General features: G+C 46.1%; 1 protein-coding gene across 3 annotated transcripts in view; it reads left to right on the top strand.

Moving 5' to 3' along the window:
• LOC139568360 (perforin-1-like) overlaps positions 1 to 18,811 on the top strand; it is an 88,587-nt gene that overhangs the window by 15,304 nt on the left and 54,472 nt on the right. For 2 of the 3 annotated variants that reach the window (XM_071390133.1, XM_071390131.1), the window contains exon 1: positions 8,079 to 8,166. The exons of the other annotated variant lie outside the window; for it this stretch is intronic. The gene's annotated coding sequence lies outside the window, so the exon portion shown is untranslated. Of the gene's footprint in view, positions 1 to 8,078; positions 8,167 to 18,811 lie in introns of those variants that run through there. 3 annotated transcript variants of the gene reach the window in all.

Genomic DNA, 18,811 nt, shown 5'->3' with positions numbered 1-18,811 from the left:
GCCATGAAGTGCTTAAAAAGGCTGGTCATGGCCTACATCAACATCATTACCCCAGAAACCCTAGACCCACTCCAATTTGCATACCGCCATAAACAAATCCACAGATGATGCAATCTCTATTGCACTCCACACTGCCATTTTCCATCTGGACAAAAGGAACACCTATGTGAGAATGCTGTTCATTGACTATAGCTCAGCATTCAACACCATAGTGCCCTCCAAGCTCATCATCAAGCTAAGAACCCTGGGACTGAACATCTCCCTCTACAACTGGATCCTGGACTTCCTGACAGGCCGGCCCCAGGTGGTAAGGGTAGGTAACAACACATCCGCCACACTGATCCTCAACAAATCAAATCAAATAAAATAAAATAAAATCAAAATCAAATCAAATTTTATTAGTCACATACACATGGTTAGCAGATGTTAATGCGAGTGTAGCGAAATGCTTGTGCTTCTAGTTCCGACAATGCAGTAATAACCAACAAGTAATCTAACCTAACAATTCCACAACTACTACCTTATACTCACACAAGTGTAAAGGGATAAAGAATATGTACATAAAGATATATGAATGAGTGGTGGTACAGAACGGCATAGGAAAGATGCAGTAGATGGTATAGAGTACGGTATATACATATGAGATGAGTACTGTAGGGTATGTAAACATAAAGTGGCATAGTTTAAAGTGGCTAGTGGTACATGTATTACATAAAGATGGCAAGATGCAGTAGATGATATAGAGTACAGTATATACATATACATATGAGATGGGTAATGTAGAGTATGTAAACATTATATTAAGTGGCATTGTTTAAAGTGGCTAGTGGTACATTTTTACATAATTTCCATCAATTCCCATTTTTAAAGTGGCTGGAGTTGAGTCAGTATGTTGGCAGTGGCCGCTAAATGTTAGTGGTGGCTGTTTAACAGTCTGATGGCCTTGAGATAGAAGCTGTTTTTCAGTCTCTCGGTCCCTGCTTTGATGCACCTGTACTGACCTCGCCTTCTGGATGATAGCGGGGTGAACAGGCAGTGGCTTGGGTGGTTGTTGTCCTTGATGATCTTTATGGCCTTCCTGTGACATCGGGTGGTGTAGGTGTCCTGGAGGGCAGGTAGTTTGCCACCGGTGATGCGTTCTGCAGACCTCACTACCCTCTGGAGAGCCTTACGGTTGTGGGCGGAGCAGTTGCCGTACCAGGCGGTGATACAGCCCGACAGGATGCTCTCGATTGTGCATCTGTAGAAGTTTGTGAGTGCTTTTGGTGACAAGCCGAATTTCTTCAGCCTCCTGAGGTTGAAGAGGCGCTGCTGCGCCTTCTTCACAACGCTGTCTGTGTGGGTGGACCAATTCAGTTTGTCCGTGATGTGTACACCGAGGAACTTAAAACTTTCCACCTTCTCCACTACTGACCGGTCGATTTGGATAGGGGGGTGCTCCCTCTGCTGTTTCCTGAAGTCCACAATCATCTCCTTTGTTTTGTTGACGTTGAGTGTGAGGTTATTTTCCTGACACCACACTCCGAGGGCCCTCACCTCCTCCCTGTAGGCCGTCTCGTCGTTGTTGGTAATCAAGCCTACCACTGTAGTGTCATCCGCAAACTTGATGATTGAGTTGGAGGCGTGCATGGCCACGCAGTCGTGGGTGAACAGGGAGTACAGGAGAGGGCTCAGAACGCACCCTTGTGGGGCCCCAGTGTTGAGGATCAGCGGGGTGGAGATGTTGTTACCTACCCTCACCACCTGGGGGCGGCCCGTCAGGAAGTCCAGGACCCAGTTGCACAGGGCGGGGTCGAGGCCCAGGGTCTCGAGCTTGATGACGAGTTTGGAGGGTACTATGGTGTTAAATGCTGAGCTGTAATCGATGAACAGCATTCTCACATAGGTATTCCTCTTGTCCAGATGGGTTAGGGCAGTGTGCAGTGTGGTTGCGATTGCGTCGTCTGTGGACCTATTGGGTCGGTAAGCAAATTGGAGTGGGTCTAGGGTGTCCGGTAGGGTGGAGGTGATATGGTCCTTGACTAGTCTCTCAAAGCACTTCATGATGACGGAAGTGAGTGCTACGGGGCGGTAGTCGTTTAGCTCAGTTACCTTAGCTTTCTTGGGAACAGGAACAATGGTGGCCCTCTTGAAGCATGTGGGAACAGCAGACTGGGATAGGGATTGATTGAATATGTCCGTAAACACACCAGCCAGCTGGTCTGCGCATGCTCTGAGGACGCTGCTGGGAATGCCGTCTGGGCCTGCAGCCTTGCGAGGGTTAACACGTTTAAATGTTTTACTCACCTCACCTCACCTGCAGTGAAGGAGAGCCCGCAGGTTTTGGTAGCGGGCCGTGTCAGTGGCACTGTATTGTCCTCAAAGCGGGCAAAAAAGTTATTTAGCCTGTCTGGGAGCAAGACATCCTGGTCCGCGACGGGGCTGGTTTTCTTTTTGTAATCCGTGATTGACTGTAGACCCTGCCACATACCTCTTGTGTCTGAGCTGTTGAATTGCGACTCTATTTTGTCTCTGTACTGGGACTTAGCCTGTTTGATTGCCTTGCGGAGAGAATAGCTACACTGTTTGTATTCGGTCATGTTTCCGGTCACCTTGCCCTGGTTAAAAGCAGTGGTTCGCGCTTTCAGTTTCACGCGAATGCTGCCGTCAATCCACGGTTTCTGGTTTGGGAATGTTTTAATCGTTGCTGTGGGTACGACATCGTCAATGCACTTCCTAATGAACTCGCTCACCGAATCAGCATATTCGTCAATGTTGTTGTTGGACGCAATGCGGAACATATTCCAATCCGCGTGATCGAAGCAGTCTTGAAGCGTGGAATCAGATTGGTCGGACCAGCGTTGAACAGACCTGAGCGCGGGAGCTTGTTGTTTTAGTTTCTGTTTGTAGGCTGGAATCAACAAAATGGAGTCGTGGTCAGCTTTTCCGAAAGGAGGGCGGGGGAGGGCCTTATATGCGTCGCGGAAATTAGTATAACAATGATCTAGGGTTTTTCCAGCCCTGGTAGCACAATCGATATGCTGATAGAATTTAGGGAGTTTTGTTTTTAGATTAGCCTTGTTAAAATCCCCAGCTACGATGAATGCAGCCTCAGGGTGTGTGGTTTCCAGTTTACAAAGAGTCAGATAAAGTACGTTCAGGGCCATCGATGTGTCTGCTTGGGGGGGAATATATACGGCTGTGATTATGATCGAAGAGAATTCCCTTGGTAGATAATGCGGTCGACATTTGATTGTGAGGAGTTCTAGATCAGGTGAACAGAATGACTTGAGTTCCTGTGTGTTGTTATGGTGATCACACCACGTCTCGTTAATCATAAGGCATACCCCCCCGCCCCTCTTCTTACCAGAAAGATGTTTGTTTCTGTCGGTGCGATGCATGAAGAAACCAGCTGGCTGCACCGACTCCGTTAGCGTCTCTTGAGTTAGCCATGTTTCCGTGAAGCAGAGCACGTTGCAATCCCTGATGTCTCTCTGGAATGTTACCCGTGCTCGGATTTCATCAACCTTATTGTCAAGAGACTGGACATTGGCGAGTAGTATGCTAGGGAGTGGAGCGCGATGTGCCCGTCTCCGAAGCCTGACCAGGAGACCGCTACGTTTGCCCCTTTTACGGCGTCGCATAGGGTCGCCGGCTGGGATCAGATCCATTGTATTGGGTGGAAGGCAAAACACTGGATCCGTTTCGGGAAAGTCATATTCCTGGTAGGAACGATGATGAGTTGACGTTAATCGTATATTCAGTAGTTCCTCCCGACTGTATGTAATGAAACCTAAGATTACCTGGGGTACCGATGTAAGAAATAACACATAAAAAAACAAAATACTGCATATTTTCCAAGGAACGCGAAGCGAGGCGGCCATCTCGGTCGGCGCCGGAAGTTGATGTACAGGGCCCCTCAGGGGTGCGTGCTCAGTCCCCTCCTGTACTCCCTCTTCACTCGTGACTGCACGGCCAGGCACGACTCCAACACCATCATTAAGCTTGCCGATGACACAACAGTGGTAGGCCTGATCACCGACTACGATGAGACAGCCTATAGGGAGGAGGTCAGAGACCTGGCCGTGTGTTGCCAGGACAACAACCTCTCCCTCAACGTGATCAAGACAAAGGAGATGATTGCGGACTACAGGAAAAGGAGGACGGAGCATGCCACCATTCTCATCGACAGGGCTGTAGTGGAGCAGGTTGAGAGCTTCAAGATTCTTGGTGTCCACATCACCAACAAACTAACATGGTCCAAGCTAACCAAAACAGTCGTAAAGAGGGCACAGCAAAACTTATTCCCCCTCAGGAGATTGAAAAGATTTGGCATGGGTCCTCAGATCTTCAAAAGGTTCTACAGCTGCACCATTGAGAGCATCCTGATGGGTTGAATCACTGCCTGGCATAGCAACCGCTCGGTCTCCGACTGCCAGGCACTACAGAGGGTAGTGCGTACGGCCTAGTACATCACTGGGGCCAAGCTTCCTGCCATCCAGGACCTCTATATCAGGCAGTGTTAGAGGAAGGCGCTAAAAATTGTCAAAGACTCCAGCCAACCTAGTTATAGACTGTTCTCTCTGCTACCGCACGGCAAGCGGTACCGGAGTGCCAAGTCTAGGTCCAAGAGGATTCTAATCAGCATCTACCCTCAAGCCATAAGACTCCTGAACATCTAGTCAAATGGCTACCCAGACTATTCGCATTACCTCCCCCCCGTTTATGCTGTTGCTATTCTCTGTTATTATCTATGCATAGTCACTTTAATAACTCTACCGACATCTACATATTACCTAAATTTCCTTGACTAACCTGTACCCCCTGTATATAGCCTCACTATTGTAATTTTACTGCTGCTCTTTAATTATTAGTTACTTTAATTTTTTGAGTTGTTGTTGTATTTTTCTTAAAACTGTAATGTTGGTTAAGGGCTTGTAAGTTGCATTTCCCTGTAAGGTGAACAACTGTTCTATTCGGCGCATGTGGCCAATAACATTTGATTTGATTTTCATATGGGGACAGCCAAAGTACGTTTTAGGTTCTAGATAGCACCTTCTATTCTAAGAGTTTATGTACACAAAAATTATGATTAGCTTCTCTGAATTTCCTTGTGAAAGACTAACACTGTTAGATCGTATTTTGTAACTTAGCCATGTTGGCATAGAACACGCTTTCAAATAATTGATGACATTTTCCATTAATATTCTTGTCCTGTTACCCGAATGTATCCAGAGTATTTCCAGATTTCATTATCAAAAAATGTGGTGAAAAGTAAATGTAAAGGTAAAATGCCCATACAATCAACAGTATAATGTTTGGATTCAGTCTTAAATGTTTTGTCCTCACCTTTATTTTAATAATTTTCCCATAATCTCCAACTGTTCTCTTTTGATTCCTACCATGGTTATGCATGTACTCTACAATTTTTTTTCTCTAAGAAACATTTCAATTTACCTCTATCAATATAGGACAATTCCCAATATCATAAAGGGTTAAGGACGCTAGCTTTAGGAAAGTTTTCTGGAAACTTTGTCGTTTTCACGTTCCTGACCTTATTTCCCTTGTTTTGTCTTTATTTAGTATGGTCAGGGCGTGAGTTGGGGTGGGCAGTCTATGTTATTTGTTTCTATGTTTGGTCTAGTTTGTTCGTTTGGCCTAATATGGTTCTCAATCAGAGGCAGATGTTGGTCATTGTCTCTGATTGGGAACCATATTAAGGTAGGCTGTTTTCACTGTTTGCTTGTGGGTGATTGTTGCCGTGTCTGTGTTTGTTCGCCACACGGTACTGTTTTCGTTCGTTTGTTCACGTCGTTTATTGTTTTGTATTTTGTCAAGTGTTTTTTGTCTTCGTTGCTATAATTAAAATATGTATTCAAACCACACTGCGCTTTGGTCCGATCCTTGCTCCTACTCAGACGAGGAGGAAGACGAACGTGACAGAATGACCCACCAACCAAGGACCAAGCAGCGTGGTAAGCGGCAGCAGCAGCAGGAGCAGCGATCGCAGGACTTATGGAGTTGGGAGGAAATTCTGGACAGCGGAGGACCCTGGGCACAACCGGGAGAATATCGCCGCCCTCGTGAAGAGCTGGAGGCAGCTAAAGCCGAGAGGCGGCGGTATGAGGGGGCAGCACGGAAGCGAGGTTGGAAGCGTTGAGAGTCAGGTCCAAAAATTTATTGGGGGGGGGGGGGGGGGGGGGTGGCTAAAAGGTAGTGTGGCGAAGTCGGGTAGAAAGCCTGCGCCAACTCCCCGTGCTTACCGTGGAGAGCGAGAGTACGGTCAGACACCGTGTTATGCAGTAAAGCGCACGGTGTCTCCTGTACGTGTGCTTAGCCCGGTGCGGTACATTCCAGATCCACGTATCGGCCGGGCTAGAGTGGGCATCGAGCCAGGTGCCATGAAGCCAGCTCAACGTATCTGGCCTCCAGTACGTCTCCTCGGGCCGGTGTACATGGCACTAGCCTTACGCATGGTGTCCCCGGTTCGCCAACACAGCCCAGTGCGGGTTATTCCACCTCCCCGCACTGGTCGGGCTACGGGGAGCATTCAACCAGGTAAGGCTGGGCAGGCTCGGTGCTCAAGGGAGCCAGTACGCTTTCACGGTCCGGTATATCCGGCGCCACATCCCCGCCCCAGCCCAGTACCACCAGTGCCTACACGACGCACCAGGCTTCCAGTGCGTCTCCAGAGCCCTGTTCCTCCTCCACGCACTTGCCCTATGGTATGTGTCTCCAGCCCGGTACCACCAGTTCCGGCACCACGCACCAAGCCTCCTGTGCGTCTCCAGAGCCCTGTGCGCCCTGTTGCTGCTCCCCGCACTATCCTTGAGGTGCGTGTCCTTAGCCCGGTACCACCAGTTCCGGCACCACGCACCAGGCCTCCTGTGCGCCTCAGCCGGCCAGAGTCTGCCGTCTGCCCAGCGCCGTCTGCGCTGTCCGTCTGCCCAGCGTCGCCTGAGCTGTCCGTCTGCCCAGCGCCGTCTGAGCTGCCCGTCTGTCCTGAGCCTTCAAAGCCACCCGTCTGTCCTGAGCCTTCAAAGCCGCCAGTCTGTCTTGAGCCTTCAAAGCCGCCCGTCTGTCCTGAGCCTTCAGAGCCGTCCGTCAGTCAGGAGCCGCTAGAGCCGTCCGTCAGTCAGGAGCAGCCAGAGCCGCCCGCCAGTCAAGAGCAGCCAGAGCCGCCCGCCAGTCAGGAGCAGCCAGAGCCGCCCGCCAGTCAGGAGCAGCCAGAGCCACCCGCCAGTCAGGAGCAGCCAGAGCCGCCCGCCAGCCATGAGCTGCCAGAGCTACCTGTCACGCCGGCGATGCCGGAATTCCCCCTCAGTCGGAGCTGCCCCTTAGTCCGGAGCTGCCCCTCAGTCCGGTGCTGCCCCTCAGTCCGGTGCTGCCCCTCAGTCCGGTGCTGCCCCTCCGTCTGGTGCTGCCCCTCCGTCCAGAGGCGCCCATCAGTCCAGTGGTGTTAATTTGGAGGGTCACCATTATGAGGAGGCCATGGAAGCGGGGATTAACTATGGTGGGGTGTGGACCACGACCAGCGCCAGAGCCGCCACCGTGGACAGATGCCCACCCAGACCCTCCCCTATAGGTTCAGGTTTTGCGGCCGGAGTCCGCACCTTGGGGGGGGGGGGGGGGTACTGTCACGTTCCTAACCTTATTTCCCTTGTTTTGTCTTTATTTAGTGTGGTCAGGGCGTGAGTTGGGGTGGGCAGTCTATGTTATTTGTTTCTATGTTTATTTTTGTTCGTTTGGCCTAATATGGTTCTCAATCAGAGGCAGGTGTTGGTCATTGTCTCTGATTGGGAACCATATTAAGGTAGGCTGTTTTCACTGTTTGTTTGTGGGTGATTGTTGCCGTGTCTGTGTTTGTTCGCCACACGGTACTGTTTTCGTTCGTTTGTTCACGTCGTTTATTGTTTTGTATTTTGTCAAGTTTTTTTCGTCTTCGTTGCTATAATTAAAATATGTATTCAAACCACGCTGCGCTTTGGTCCGATCCTTGCTCCTCCTCAGACGAGGAGGAAGACGAGCGTTACAGTCGTAGTCAGAAACGCAGCTGTTCTGTATAAAAGACCATCCCTGGTTGTAGAGAAAAACAGACTGACAGGCTTCATCACTGACTCCAGATCTGAGGAGAAACTCATCTGAAGAACCCCTCACACAAATTCAGTGGATTTAAGTGGATGAGTGGTGAGTGGATTTTCAACTTGAAAATAACAGAAAACCTTTACATTTACATTTAAGTCATTTAGCAGACGCTCTTATCCAGCGCGACTTACAAATTGGAAAGTTCATACATATTCATCCTGGTCCCCCCGTGGGGAATGAACCCACAACCCTGGCGTTGCAAGTGCCATGCTCTACCAACTGAGCCACACGGGACCTTTAATGACAATGTTTAGATTCAGAGTCTTTGTCAGATTTACAACTTCGCAGATTTAACATGTGTTTTTTCATATCATAGTTGTGTATTTCAATTCAATCCAAAATCTTCAGGATGGTGTGACTTTTAAATTGTCACTAGGTCTATTATTTGGCAGTGGCAATTGTCGGGATAATGGTAAAACGCTAAATATTTCACCTAATTTATATATTTTGGTTCAACAGCTCCGGTGTATGTTTTGTATAGAAGACTATGTAATTCCAATGATAATTCATAATAATGAGAATCTGTAATTTTAATAATAAGTAATAAGTAATAATGATAATCTAATAATTGTTATTGTTATTCTGTAATTCTGGAGACTTCCTGTGGAGAAGTTAAAAGACCAGCAGGAAGTCTATTGGCTGTTATTAAGGAATGGAATTAAGAATTTATAAATATTTGGACGAGCAATGTCAGAGCAGCACTGACTAAGATACAGTAGAATAGAATACAGTATATACATATGAGATGAGTAATACAAAATATGTAAACATTATTAAAGTGATAGGGTGTTCCATTATTAAAGTGGCCAGTGATTTCAAGTCTATGTAAATAGAGCAGCCGCCTCTAAGGTGCTACTGATGGCTATTTAACAGTCTGATGGCCTTGAAATAGGTGTTTTTCAGTCTCTCGGGTCCCAGGATTGATGCACCTGTACTGACCTCGCCTCCTGGATGATAGCGGGGTGAACAGGCCGTGGCTTGGTGGTATTTGTCCTTATATTTTACAAAAGTGGGCTAGTGAAAAAAGTGGATTGGAGTTCCCCTTTAAATGTATAAAACTCACTAAAAGGAGATTGTAACCTCTGAAATTCAGACTTGAGCACCAGGAAAGGGGAAAGAGAATGTGAGGAGAGATTGGAGTAACAGAAATTCAGACTTCAGCACAAGGAAAGGGAAAGAGAATGTGCAGCCAGACTAGAAAATGAAGAAGATCCCCACTTCTGAAACCAAAGCACATAAGACTTGTCTTGTTCAATGTGCATATGGGCAGTGTGAGTCATGGCTGTGAGGATATGTTTCTGCCGTCAAAATTCCTGCCATAACCAATTGTGTTACCCGTAAAACCAGTTGCTGCCTGGAAATAGCCAGGCAGGAATTTTCAAGGTCACACCTCAAATATTTCCTCCTACACATATGAGAGCAAGCATTAAATGTGAACCTGGCGTTAGGGCTGGAAAATGCCAGTGTGCCAGTTTGTTTATTATTATTACAAACAAGAAAAATGTTCTAAGAGAAAAAAGAACTCCACTTTGGGTTTAAAAAAAGGACCTCACCAGAAACAGTAGAAAATGTATAAATGAATAGCTATAAATAAAATACATACAAAATACATAAAACTACTTCTTAATCTTGGCCATAAGGAGTGCCACCCTTTCAGTCACCTCCTTCTCCCGCCTCCACATCTGGACCCTTCTGGGAGGGAGGGAGGGAGGGAGACAGGGAGGGAGACAGGGAGGGAGGGAGGGATACCGGTGGTGGCCCATTCACCACATCATCCATCACCCCATACCACTTCCAGGATAGTGGGGGAGATAAAAATATGGAAAAGGATAGCTTTCAGCATAGAACAAAGCACCTACAAAGGCCTGTAAAAGGCATTATGCCAATGGCAGAACGTTTCTCTGGAAGACTTGAGCCTTTCTAACATGTGTATCTTCATTCTTCACACATTAATGTGCTGGTGGAGGAAATACAGTACCAGTCAAGAGTTTGGACACACCTACAGTACACATTCCAAGGTTTTTATTTTTTAAATGTCATAGTTTTGAAGTCTTCACTATTATTCTACAATGTAGAAAATAAAGAAAACCCCTTGAATGAGTAGGTGTGTCCAAACTTTTGACTGGTACAGTAATTGTAAGTGGTATTAAAACCTTTTCTCAATAGGGGGTGCTGTTTACACTATGTGGATTTTTCGTTCCCAGATTAAACTGCCTCGTACTCAATTCTTGCTCGTACAATATGCATATTATTATTACTATTGGATAGAAAACAATCTCTAGTTTCTAAAACCGTTTGAATTATGTCTGTGGGTGACCCAGAACTCTTTCTGCAGCTAAATCCATGACAGGAACTGCGAAGGTCTGAAAACGATGCTCTGTTCTCAGGTCAGTTTAAAGCTCTGTGTGTGTCCTATGGCTCGAAATGAACTGCACCCGCCTTCCCCTGGATGTCAGTAACCAATGAGAAGTGGAATGGACTTTCTACGTAGCTCTCAGAGTTTATAAAAGGACATGGAGTGAAAGGTCCGTTCCTTTCGACGCTTCTCAAGACGCAAGAGAGGACATCAAGATGGCATGCTCAAAAGCTCTCGTTATCGGCCTTAGATATACCGGTCTGTGATTTAATTCGATATAGGTGTTAGAAACATCATAACGAAGTTATTTTAAACCGATTTATATCAGTTTATGCGAGTATATTGCTATTTTCGGAATTTTCGTAGTATTGCGCTTTGAGGATTTGGACATGTGTGTGCCACTTAGCTATTGTTAGCTGCTAATTCCAAAGTTGAAGAGGACGTTTTACAACAAAGCAACGATTCTTTTGGACAAAGGACACCTTGCCCAAGATTCTGATGGAAGCTCAACTAATAGTAAGAACTATTTATGATGTTAATTCGTTGTTCTGTGGAAAAATGTAAAAGTATTTTTCGGCCATTATTGCGGCACTGGTCTGGCTGTAACGCACACTGTATGTCTAGTAACGTTAATTTTAAAAATCTAACACAGCGGTTGCATTAATAACTAATGCATCTTTCAATTGCTGTCCAACCTGTATTTTTTAGTCAAGTTTACGATTATTTATTGATTAGATTAGGTGCCTTTCCAAGATGGCGCCGGCCAGAATGCATGCCATGTTTTTACTGATTACATTGCATAACCACGATTTGTGCTGCTAAATATGCACATTTTCGAACAAAAGCTATATGCATTGTGTAATATGATGTTACAGGACTGTCATCTGATGAAGTATATCAAGGTTAGTAAAATTATATATATCTTTTGCTGGGTTGTTACGATCGCTAACATTTACTGCTGGTAAATGCGGTTGTGATTCTGGCTATTGTGGTAAGCTCATATAATGCTATATTGTGTTTTCGCTGTAAAACACTTAAAAAATCTGACATATTGGCTGGATTCACAAGATGTTGGGCTTTCATTTGCTGTACGCTGTGTATTTTTCAGAAATGTTTTAAGATGAGTAATTATGTATTTGACGTTGGTCTCTATAATTATTCTGGCAGCTTCGGCACTATTTCAGATTGCAGCTGCAATGTAGAACTGTGATTTATACCTGAAAAATGCACATTTTTCAAAAAAAACATATGCTATACCATAAATATGTTATCAGACTGTCATCTTATGAAGTTGTTTCTTGGTTAGTGGCTATATATATCTTTATTTAGTCGAATTAGTGATAGCTGCTGATGGAGTAAAAAAGTGGTGGAGAAAAAAACGTGGTTAATAGATTTAATAGATTTACATATTGTGTCTTCCCTGTAAAACATTTTAAAAATCAGAAATGATGGCTGGATTCACAAGATGTGTATCTTTCATCTGGTGTCTTGGACTTGTGATTTAATGATATTTAGATTTTTACATTTACATTTTAGTCATTTAGCAGACACTCTTATCCAGAGTGACTTACAGCACTGAATGCATACATTTATGTCCCCCGTGGGAATCGATCCCACAACCCTGGCGTTGCAAGCGCCATGCTCTAACAACTGAGCTACACGGGACTACTAGTATTTACTTGTGACGCTTGTGACTTGTGACGCTTTAGATGCTAGAATTTACTTGTGACGCTATGCTAGGCTATGCTAGTCAGCTTTTTTTACTGTGGGGGGTGCTCCCGGATCCGGGTTTGGTAGCAAGTAGAAGTGTTAACCATTACCAATAAAAGGGAGCTTAGCATGTGTCACGCTCGTCTGAAGAAGAGGACCGAAGCGCAGTGTCGTACGTGTTCATGATTATTTATTTAAATTGAACACCGAAACAAAATAACAAAGTGGAACAAAACGAAACAGTTCTGTCTGGTGCAGACACCCAAAACAGAAAACAACTACCCACAAAAACCATGTGGGAAAAAGCTACCTAAGTATGGTTCTCAATCAGAGACAACGATAGACAGCTGCCTCTGATTGAGAACCACACCCGGCCAAATACAAAGAAATACAAAACATAGAAAATGAACATAGAATGCCCATCCAAATCACACCCTGACCAAACCAAAATAGAGATAAAAAGCTCTCTACGGTCAGGGCGTCACAGCATGTCTCTCTCACTCATCATTATTCACGATTCATTCAGGATTATTTGTAATCATGGTAGCATCCACATTAATGTAGAAGTGTTTAGAAACATATTCTGTTCTTATTTACAATAAAAGTGACTCCAAAATGACACAATACACTATTTACCATTCATTTCTATTGGGCACAAAATAATCTGAATCATAACCAAAACCAACACATATGCATCCAACAAGTTTGTAGAATCACAAGCTTAATGTAGTCTCATTGCGTGCTAGGAATATGGGACCAAATACTAAACCTTTGACTACTTTATTTATAAGAATCTTTTGGGGTGTCAATAATTTTGACCTTTTGAGACAAAAAAGATGACTGTCACGGTCGTTCTCCTCCTCTTCGCTTGAAGAGGAGGAGTAGGGATTGGACCAAAGCGCAGCGTGGTTATATGACATACTGATTTATTTAAATGACGAACGCGAAAAAACACTTGAGAATTTACTAAATAATAAACGAAGTCAACAGACCTGAACAAACGAACTTACATAACACGAAGAACGCACTAACAGGAAAATAGACTACACAAAACGAACAAACAAACGAAACAGTCCCGTGTGGTGCAAACATACACAGACACGGAAGACAATCACCCACAAACAAACAGTGAGAACATCCTACCTTAATATGGTTCTCAATCAGAGGAAATGTCAAACACCTGCCTCTAATTGAGAACCATATCAGGCAACCCCTTTAAACCAACATAGAAACACATAAGATAGAATGCCCACCCCAACTCACGCCCTGACCAACTAAACACATACAAAACAAGAGAAAACAGGTCAGGAACGTGACATAACCCCCCCTCAAGGTGAGAACTCCGGTCGCACCAGCATAAAGTCTAGGGGAGGGTCTGGGTGGGCATCTGTCCACGGTGGCGGCTCAGGCTCTGGGCGTGGTCCCCACCCCACCATAGTCAATCCCCACTTTTGTAGCCCCCTCCCAATGACCACCCTCCAAATAAACCCACCTAAATTAAGGGGCAGCACCGGGATAAGGGGCAGCACCGGGATAAGGGGCAGCACCGGGATAAGGGGCAGCACCGGGATAAGGGGCAGCCCCGGACTAAGGGGCAGCTCCGGACTGAGGGACGGCAGCTCCGGACTGAGGGACGGCAGCTCCGGACTGAGGGACGGCAGCTCCGGACTGAGGGACGGCAGCTCCGGACTGAGGGACGGCAGCTCCGGACTGAGGGACGGCAGCTCCGGACTGAGGGGGAATTCAGGCATCGCCGGCGTGACAGGTCGCTCTGGCAGCTCCTGGCTGACTGACGGCTCTGGCAGACAAGTTACATAATAAATTGCATGGACTCACTCTGTGTGCAATAATAGTGTTTAACACGAGCAGCCTAACTGATAATTAAAAAAACAGATCTTATATACAGTAGGACCTCCCATAGGCCACCTTGGGTACATCCTGTGATCATCTGCCTTTGGTGTTATTTCCCAGATGCAAGGATGAGAACAAACAATGGAATGTTTCCTAAAACGGCCAATAGATATTTAGTCACTGCTCCTCCAAAGTGTTCTTGTGGGAAAAGCTCAGAAAATGTACTCCGCTTTATCTCTTGACCAGAGTTCAGATTAGCTCAGAAAATGTACTCCGCTTTCTCTCTTGACCAGAGTTCAGATTAGCTCAGAAAATGTACTCCGCTTTCTCTCTTGACCAGAGTTCAGATTAGCTCAGACAATGTACTCCGCTTTATCTCTTGACCAGAGTTCAGATTAGCTCAGTAAATGTACTCCGCTTTATCTCTTGACCAGAGTTCAGATTATGACAGTAAAGCTGATATTGTAACGCTCGTCTTCCTCCTCGTCTGAGGAGGAGCAAGGATCGGACCAAAGCGCAGCGTGGTTAGAATACATACTTTAATTATTTAAATTCTTAACTTTAACGCCTAACGTCCCGAATAAATTTCAATAATCTAATAAAACTATATTGAAAAAACATACTTTAAGATGATATTGTAACATGTATCAAATAAAATCAAAGCCGGAGATAGTATTCGCCTATAACGACAGCTTTCCAGAAAGCAATGCCAGGTTCCTCTTCGCGCTTTCCAAAAAACAGGAAACGGCGGACACGTCATTCCAAGAGGATTTATTCCACCTCAGACCAAGATATTCACTTAATTTCTTCTCTCACTTCCTCTTGACATCTAGGGGAAGGTGTATGACGTGCACGTATAGTCATACGTATCATGCCCATTTATAGGCAAGCCCTAGAACAGAGACCTCATTTCAGAAATCTCACTTCCTGATAGGAAGTGGGCTGCAGAATAACGGTTTTAGAAACTAGAGAGTGTTTTCTATCCAATAGTAATAATAATATGCATATTGTACGAGCAAGAATTGAGTACGAGGCCGTTTGAAATGGGCACCTTTTTCCAAGTTACTCAATACTGCCCCTGCAGCCATAAGAAGTTAACCTTTCACGGCTACTAACCCCGGATCCGGGAGCACCCCCCACCCCCCACACACTGATTAGCATAGATAGCATAGCTTCAGAAGTAGATAGTAGCATCTAAATATCATTAAATCACAAGTCCAAGACACCAGATGAAAGATACAGATCTTGTGAATAAAGCCACCATTTCAGATTTTTAAAATGTTTTACAGGGAAGACAAAATATGTAAATCTATTAGCTAAACACGTTAGCAAAATACACCACTATTCTAACTCCATCAGTTTCTTACTCCTTCAGGTGCTATCACCAATTCGGCTCAACTAAGATATTGATATCCACTAACCAAGAAAAAACCTCTTCAGATGACAGTCTGATAACATATTCATGGTATAGGATAGTTTTTGTTAGAAGAAAGTGCATATTTCAGGTAGAAATCACAGTTTACAATTGCACCGACCATCGCAAATCGACTAGAATTACTAGATAGAGCAACGTGTATGACCAATTTACTCATCATAAAACATTTCATAAGAATAGACAAAGCATAGCAATGGAAAGACCCAGATCTTGTGATTCCAGACAATATTTCAGATTTTCTAAGCGTTTTACAGCGAAAACACAATAAATCGATAAGTTAGCATACTACATGTGAAAACGTTACCAGAGCATCGATTCCAGCCAAAGAGCGCTATAACGTAATCACCGCCAAAAGATATTAATTTTTTCACTAACCTTCTCAGAATTCTTCCGATGACACTCCTGTAACATCATTTTACAACATACATATACAGTTTGTTCGAAAAGGTGCATATTTAGCCATACAAAACCGTGGTTACACAATGAAAATACTAGGAAATCAAGCCTCAATATGTCTGACGTCATCTATCAGAGTGATCTAGTTTAATTAAAAGCTAATCATATACTTGACTAAAAAATACAGGGTTGACAGGAATCGAAAGACAAATTAGTTCTTAATGCAACCGCTGATTTACATTTTTAAAATTATCCTTACTTTTCAATACAGGGTTCGCCAAGTGAAGCTATACCAAACAAAATGGCGATATATGCGTTTAAAATATTTCGACAGAAACACGGTTTATCATATTAAATATTGCTTACTTTGAGCTGATCTTCCATCATATTCTTGGGCAATGTATCCTTTCTATGTTATAAACGTCTTTTGGTCGATAGATGTCCTCTGTCCTTCGAAATGTCCATCACCAACGACCGACACCCTAAAACGTGTCCAAACTTTCAGAGTGCACGACAAAGAAATTCCTCAAAATCGCACTAAACGGATATAAATTGATATAAAACGGTTAAAATTCACTACATTATGATGTTTTTAACAACTATAACGACTGAAAACATGACCGGAGAAATACTGCTGGTTAGAAAACGATTTGGAACGAGGCAGGTCCGATGGCCTTCACGCTTGAGGCGCACGTTGAGAAAGGGGGGTCTCTGTACATTTTTGTCATTTATAATGGCTGTGAACGTCCCATCGACTTCATTGAAAACGTGATGACGTACAGACACCCAGAGGAAGACGTAGGCAGTGTCGGTTTCTTCATAGCATTCACTGTGGCCTTATAAACAGACCCCAGATCAGAGGTAAAAATTTCTGAAATCTGAACCCTGTCATGAAAAGTGCTGTAGAAATTGTTCTGTACCACTCAGAGACAAAATTTCAACTCCTATAGAAACTATAGACTGTTTTCTATCCAATAATAACAATAATATGCATATTGTACGATCAAGAATTTAGCACGAGGCAGTTTAATTTGGAGACACAAATATGCTAATGCGGAACAGCACCCCCTATAGTTGCAAGAAGTTAAACGAAGACGAAAAACACTTGACAAAATACAAAACAATAAATGACGTGAACAAACGAACGAAAACAGTACCGTGTGGCGAACAAACACAGACACGGCAACAATCACCCACAAACAAAACAGTGAAAACAGCCTACCTTAATATGGTTCACAATCAGAGGCAATGACAAACACCTGCCTCTGATTGAGGCCAAACGAACAAACCTAAACATAGAAACAAATAACATAGACTGCCCACCCCAACTCACGCCCTGACCATACTAAATAAAGACAAAACAAGGGAAATAAGGTCAGGAACGTGACAGTACCCCCCCCCCCCCCCAAGGTGCGGACTCCGGCCGCAAAACCTGAACCTATAGGGGAGGGTCTGGGTGGGCATCTGTCCACGGTGGTCGGCTCCACGGTGGCGGCTCTCCCACCATAGTTAATCACCGCTTCCGTAGCCTCCTCTTAACGGTGACCCTCCAAATGAACCCCACTGGACTGATGGGCGCCTCTGGACGGATGGGCAGCACCGGACTGAGGGGCAGCACCGGACTGAGGGGCAGCTCCGGACTGAGGGGCAGCTCCGGACTGAGGGGCAGCTCCGGACTGAGGGGCAGCTCCGGACTGAGGGGGAATTCCAGCATCGCCGGCGTGACAGGTAGCTCTGGCAGCTCCTGGCTGACTGACAGCTCTGGCAGATCCTGGCTGACTGACGGCTCTGGCAGATCCTGGCTGACTGACGGCTCTGGCAGATCCTGGCTGACTGACGGCTCTGGCAGATCCTGGCTGACTGACGGCTCTGGCAGATCCTGACTGGCGGGCGGCTCTGGCTGCTCCTGACTGGCGGGCGGCTCTGGCTGCTCCTGACTGGCGGGCGGCTCTGGCTGCTCCTGACTGGCGGTCGGCTTTGTCTGCTCCTTACTGGCGGGCTGCTCTGGCGGCTCCTGACTGACGGACGGCTCTAGCGGCTCCTGACTGACGGACGGCTCTAGCGGCTCCTGACCGACGGACCGCTCTGAAGGCTCAGGACAGACGGGCGGCTTTGAAGACTCAGGACAGACGGCAGCTCAGACGACGCTGGGCAGACGGACAGCTCAGTCTGCGTTGGGCAGACGGACAGCTCAGACGGCGTTGGGCAGACGGGCAGTGCAGGCGGCGCTGGGCAGACGGCAGACTCTGGCCGGCTGAGGCGCACAGTAGGCCTGGTGCGTGGTGCCGGAACTGGTGGTACCGGGCTAAGGACACGCACCTCAAGGCTAATGTGGGGAGCAGCAACAGGGCGCACAGAGCTCTGGAGACGCACAGGAGGCTTGGTGCGTGGTGTAGGCACTGGTGGTATTGGGCTGGAGACACGCACCACAGGGCAAGTGCGTGGAGGAGGAACAGGGCTCTGGAGACACACTGGAAGCCTGGTGCGTGGTGTTGTTACTGGTGGTACTGGGCTGGGGCGGGGAGGTGGCGCCGGATATACCGGACCGTGAAGGCGTACAGGAGCTCTTAAGCACCGAGCCTGCCCAACCTTACCTGGTTTAATGCTCCCCGTAGCCAGGCCAATGCAGCGAGGTGGAATAGCCCTCACTGGGCTGTGCTGGCGAACCGGGGACACCATGCGTAAGGCTAGTGCCATGTACACCGGCCCGAGGAGACGTACTGGAGGCCAGATATGTTGAGCTGGCTTCATGGCACCTGGATCGATGCCCACTCTAGCCCGGCCGATACGTGGAGCTGGAATGTAACGCACCGGGCTAAGCACACGTACAGGAGACACCGTGCGCTTTACCGCATAACACGGTGTCTGCCCGTACTCTCGCTCTCCACGGTAAGCATGGGGAGTTGGCTCAGGTTTCCTACCTGACTTCGCCACACTCC

This window comes from Salvelinus alpinus, chromosome 2, assembly GCF_045679555.1.
Source record: "Salvelinus alpinus chromosome 2, SLU_Salpinus.1, whole genome shotgun sequence".
Classification (NCBI taxonomy): Eukaryota; Metazoa; Chordata; class Actinopteri; order Salmoniformes; family Salmonidae; genus Salvelinus; species Salvelinus alpinus.
Note: the sequence above shows the minus strand (reverse complement) of the source record. Positions and strands in the feature narration are given on the sequence as shown.